We start from the raw sequence: 6,000 nt of genomic DNA, 5'->3' as shown, positions 1-6,000 counted from the left end.
GAGTAGAACAATGCGGAGGATTTCTCCGTGGTTATAACGTAAGCACTGCACCATGAAGCTGGTAAGACTGCGGTCTTAGGAACGTTTATTCCCAGTGTTTTCATTTGAGGCTAGACTAGGGTGTCCCTCACCTGCGAGTACTGAAGGCGTATATATAATGTGATACTCAAATGCCTTTGCCATCGATTCCTTGCTGTTTTCTGTGTTTCATGTGATGCCTCTGATAGTTTTATACCTAGATCTGGGAGCTGAGGATTTATTCCATCCAACCATCCCTTCTTAATTCCCTTTATCTCTCCTATCTCCCCTGGCATTGCCCAGTGTGGGAAGGCAGGATACTAGGCTAAATGGACCATTAGTCTGACCTAGTATGGCCATTCTTATGTTCTTATATTTTATTTTAGCATGATTTAAATTCTGAAATCCTCTTCCATTAAAAATGTAAAATCTGCAAAATAAGTTTAATAGAAGACTAAACAGAGTAAAGCACAATATGTAGGGCCCTACCAAATTCATGGTCATAGGATTTTAAAAATCATAAATTTCATGATTTTAGATATTTATATGTGAAATGTCAGTGTTGTAATTGTAGGGGTCCTGACCCAAAAAGGAGTTGGGGGGAGGGGTTGCAAGGTTATTGTGTGTGTGGGGGGGGTTACGGTACTGCTGCCCTTACTTCTGCACTGCTGCTGGTGGCAGCTGCCTTCAGAGCTGGACAGCAGTGGCTGCTGTCTGGGAGCCCAGCTCTGAAGGCAGAGCTACTGCCAGCAGAAGTAAAGATGGCATGTTATGGTTTTGCCACCCTTACTTCTGCGCCGCTGTCTGCAGAGCTGGGCACTTGGCCAACAACTGCCGCTCTCCAGCTGTCCAGCGCTGAAGGCAGTGCAGAAGTAAGAATGGCAATACCATGATGCCCCTAGAATAACCTTGTGACACTCCTGGCCCCACCCCCCGCAACTCCCTTTTGGGTCAGGACCCCCAATTTTAAAAAAAAAAACCGCTGGTCTCCCCCATGAAATCTGTATAGCATGGCGTAAAAGCACACAAGACCAGATTTCACGGGGGGAGACCAGATTTCAGTCTGACACGTGTTTTTCATGGATGTGAATTTGGTAGGGCCCTACCAATATTCCCCTTAATAAAGAAGACAAATTATCTCAGCACAGCATGTGAACATCATTAGCTACTTAGGCCAACATTTTTGAAAGTAACAAGGAGTCCGGTGGCACCTTAAAGACTAACAGAAATGAGTTTTTTTTTTTTAACCCACGAAAGCTCATGCCCAAATAAATCTGTTAATCTTTAAGGTGCCACCGGACTCCTTGTTGTTTTTGTGGATACAGACTAACATGGCTACCCCCTGATATTTTCGGAAGTGGCTATTGATATTGGTGGTTCATTTTTTGGTGACCAGCGTGAGACAACTTCAACCTCTTCTGGTTGAGCCAGGATGTGTCTGTAGGTAGGTACACACTCTTTTTCTCTCTCTCTCCCCCCACCATGTATGTCCTCCTCTTTGTACAGATTCAGGGCATTTGCTTTGCTTTGCAACTTCCTTACTACACTGACTTTGCAAACAAATAGATTGGCTGTTCACACACTGAGTTATTGTTTTGCCTTATTTATTTTATTTGGCTTTTTAAAAAATCAAAAGCAAGAGACTGAAATTTTAACAGTTCCATTTCCTCATTTGACAAGATTATTAGCATTGGTCCTGGAACACAGAGAGAAATGGACATTGCGTTTGACTGCATGAGTGCTGAATACAGATAACTTTTAATTTAATTTATGTTCCTCTTAGAGTTACATAGTGAGTTATTTAAAGTTTTGCAATGTCTGTCTGATGGAGTGGTGGTTCAATTATTTTGGAATGGCAAATCAGCAGTTTGAAAGAGAGTTTGGACCAGAAGTCTGTGTGTATGGGTTAGTACAATGTATCAGTGTTGTAATTAAGTTGGAAGTAGTAATTTAGGATAAGGATTCACATCAGTTGTATGCATTCTTAAATTGTGAATGAAGCATATATTCTTGAGGCATAAATTCACATAGACTTTAAATTGTGACACTGTAAAGTAGAGTTCTACTTCTATGCTGAAAAGTGACTGAGTAAAATGACACCGTCTTATGCAACAGACCTCTTCCTGTATATTCAGTCATATCTGCTTTTGATCCTACACAGGGCCGGCACCAGCTTGGCAAGCAGGTGCTTGGGGCGGCCACTCCGGAGAGGGGCGGCAGGTCCAGCTATTGGGCGGACGGTCCCTCACTCCCGCTCGGAGCGAAGGACCTTCTGCCGAATTGCTGCCGCAGATCACGATCGCGGCCCTTTTTTTTTATTTTGGCTGCTTGGGGCAGCCAAAACCCTGGAGCCGGCCCTGATCCTATAAGCACTTATGCATGTGAACAACTCTGTATACCTGAGTAGTCCCATGATGTTCAGTATGGGTAATCAAATGTGTATAAGTGTTTGCCGGATTTGAGCCTTCATTAGTATTTATTTATTTATTTTATTTTGCGCTTCAAAAAACACAGAATAAAGACAGTCCCTGCTATGAAGAAGTTATGACAATTTTTTTAATACTATTTATTACTCTTAGAAGCACTGCAGAGCCAGCATAGCTGTAAGACATACTTTAGTTCTAGTCCTTCTCATGTACCATCAACACAATTATGTACTGAACTCTAGTTTCAGGTCCAGTAACATCTACCTTTGCAAACATACTGAAGGCAATGGAATTTCAGTGGGGCTATGCAGGTGTCTCTAATAAGTTAGCTTTCAGCTGATTATGTACAAAGACAGAAAGGGCATGGATTGACTATCAGTTCCCAAGGCGAGTTTGTGATGCTGACAGTAAGGCACTTAGATACAGTGGTGGTGGATGTGATGTAAAAACACAGGCATTAGGGGGAAAAAATCTGCTTATTTGTACATTAAGCACATTTGACATAGAAATTAGTGAATGTCAGTAAGCTAAGGGATCCATGACATCTTGTTTACAGAATTACACTTTAAGGGTTCATAGGGTGATAGCTGGACTTATGGGTGTTCTTTAACTATAAATGTTTGTTAAAGAAAATAATTGACAGACATGCTCTTTCTAGCTCTGTTGATATGAGGAAATCTACGTAAACACTTCTGAGTGTATTGAGCCAGATTTATATTTGCATCTCCAGATAGTTTTGTTTCTGGAGGAGCGTAGGCTGGACATATTTGGTGGTAACATGCTCAGTGTTTAGAAAGGAGTACTTCCTGTAATTCCCATTAGTATCCCAGATGATGTAATGATCAGCATTGCCTATCTTCAAAAGGAGCAGCATCCAGCTTCCTCTCTATAGGGAGGGTTTCAATATAGTTTAATGTATTGTTCAGATGAGTATCTCCAAGTATATTACTGTAGTTACACCAATGGAAGTGTCACAATAAGATGGTGTGAAGGTAAATAGACATAGGAAATGGGCTGGTGATAGTAAGTGCTGATGTGGAACATGATCAACAGCTAGACAGCATAGAATTGGTGCATGGGGTTTTATTAGATTGGGAGATGTTAAGAGACAGAAGGGGAATGATAGAAACTGGCAAACTGTTTCAAAGAGCAGAAGTGAAGAATTCACCTCTCACGGTGGAAAGGAAGCCAGGATTGGTAGGAAAAAAGGCTCAAGTGGACATGGGGGAGAGACAGTCACAGAGGTAGTTAAAAGGGGCTTGTGGATGGGATGTCAGTGGTAGCCTTTGAGGATGTTGTTTGTGTGAGTGAGAAGACCGCTTTACAGACTGAACAGATTAGAGTTTGGATCTGGATAATTCTGGGAAACTATTGAAGTGAGTTATAGTAATCGAGATGTGACGTTTAAAAATACATGAAAATAATTCAGCAAAGTGTCAGAATAGAGGTGTATTCATGCTGTGTTGCAGGGCTGACTATGCAGACTTGAAAAGTGTATCAGTAGGAGGAGGGTTGCTTTAAAGGGAGAGGTCTAATGAAAATTAATTGATCTCTATAGGGGTCATAATTTCCCATGTGATTTTGGAGAAGTCAATATCTCGGTTTCCATTCCCATCTGTAAACTGGGGATAATAATGCATTCTTTTTCTGTCTTGTCCGTTTAGATTAAGATCTTCAGGGTAGGTACCATCTCTTTTATCCACCTAGGTATTGTATGCCCCCCATCATCACATTACTTAGCAATTTCCAATCTTTAATATACTAAACGTGGGTCTCCTAACTTTCAGGTTTGAACCATCTTTCCTTTGCATTTGTATAGCACCAAGAAACACAATGGGGTCCTGATCTCAACTGCTGCTCTAATGCTACTAATCAAAGATCTGCTTTCCTTTTGGTACCCATTGGGAATTGAGACTTAGGCTCCTAAATCAGTTAGGCCTTGGAACGCTGAGTGGCCCAATACCTTAATACCTTTAAAAATCTGTGCCTTAATCCCTGCACCATGAGATACTGCTACCCAGGAAATAAAAGGTGTCAGGCTGACTTGCAAATCATAAAACTGCTCTGTTTAAAAATTTTATATTACAAAGCTTCTCCTTTTGGGTACAGTAAGCCAACACTTCTCATACCTACAGCATCCTGCATATTGCTGTAAACAATCAGCTAATGTTCCATCATATTTATTCCTGCACTGGTTTCCAAGGGAACAGGCAAAGACATAATTTGGAGAGCAGAAGCATATAAAACCTTCCTGTTCTCTCTTGGTTATTTTATATATGATTAAAAATGGGTAATATTACTAAACCATGCAGTTCTTTAATAGGTGAAATTTAGTGTAAACATAACACATAGGCATATAGGAATGGGTGGGCTGGTTCAGCAGGGATAGCTCAGTGGTTTGAGCATTGGCCTGCTAAATCCAGGGTTGTGAGTTCAATCCTTGAGGGGGCCATTTAAGGATCTGGGGCAAAATCAGTACTTGGTCTTGCTAGTGAAGGCAGGGGGCTGGACTCAAGGACCTTTCAGGGTCCCTTCCAGTTCTATGAGATAAGTATATCTCCATATATTAAGCCTAGTTAGTCTGATTTTCCCCCCCCCCCATCTCTGACTACAGCCAGAGTCAGCTATTTCAGAGAGAGGTGCTTGAACCCCTGTAATGGATAATTTTTGAGTAACCTGCCAATAGAGGATGTTTCATCTCCAATCTATCAGTTAATTTAGTTCTTGTCTGTACTAGATTTTTTCCCCTTAACATTTCACTGCCATTGCTACCACCAATACTGCTCCTCTAGTTCTTCCACTGTTGCTAGCACCAGACAAGGAACCAGTTACCATTGAGATCTTAACACTGTGTTGTGACAATTGTTGAAAAGACATTTTGGGTGAGACTAGTAAATCTCCTTTCTAACACACACTGTCCCTGATGGAAGGTATTAATCTAGTAGACAGCTCATTATCTGCTTTCTCTATAAGTTTAAAGAGATGGAGCTCATCGCTCATAGTTTTTAGACTTCTCTTCTAACATCAATTCATATTTAATATGGAGAATTAGCAATGGGTTAAGATCAGACTGTCTCATAGCTCTGTGTGAATCCATCATTAGACCAATTTTGAAAAATTGCTGTTTTATTTCGAACTCTAGTCTTATATACTTTGACACTTTTTTGGGAGGGAAAAGAGTAAATTGATTTTGCTCTGTTTCCCTATGGAACCCAAGGGCCTGATTTTTAGACATTCTGGGTATTTGCAGCTCTCTTGACTTCAGTTCAAGTTGTGGGTCATCAGCACCTATGAAAATTGGACCCTATGGGCCCATCTACAATAGAAAACTAGCCTATTTTCAAAGACTGCGCCTCTTTGTAAGCACACAAACGTGATTATCCAGCCTATGTAGACCAGGCCAAATAGAATTGAAAGGGCTTTCTGAATAAGGTAGTGAACCTGGTTTGGCCTGCTCTGCAAAGGGTAGATAACTACACAAGAGGAGGATTGATTGCTCATTTTCTAACATAGACAGGGCCCCTCAGAGTTTCTGGAGCTGTCGTATCTGCAATTG

At 41.1% G+C, this 6,000-nt stretch overlaps 1 protein-coding gene across 2 annotated transcripts in view; it reads left to right on the top strand.

Moving 5' to 3' along the window:
* Positions 1 to 6,000, top strand: part of SLC16A3 (solute carrier family 16 member 3) — a 31,271-nt gene that overhangs the window by 948 nt on the left and 24,323 nt on the right. The window lies entirely within an intron of this gene.

The sequence above is a fragment of the Terrapene carolina genome, unplaced genomic scaffold, assembly GCF_002925995.2.
Source record: "Terrapene carolina triunguis isolate 2854851 unplaced genomic scaffold, T_m_triunguis-2.0 Scaffold192, whole genome shotgun sequence".
In the NCBI taxonomy this organism is placed as follows: Eukaryota; Metazoa; Chordata; order Testudines; family Emydidae; genus Terrapene; species Terrapene triunguis.
This window is presented reverse-complemented; position numbering and strand designations above follow the sequence as displayed.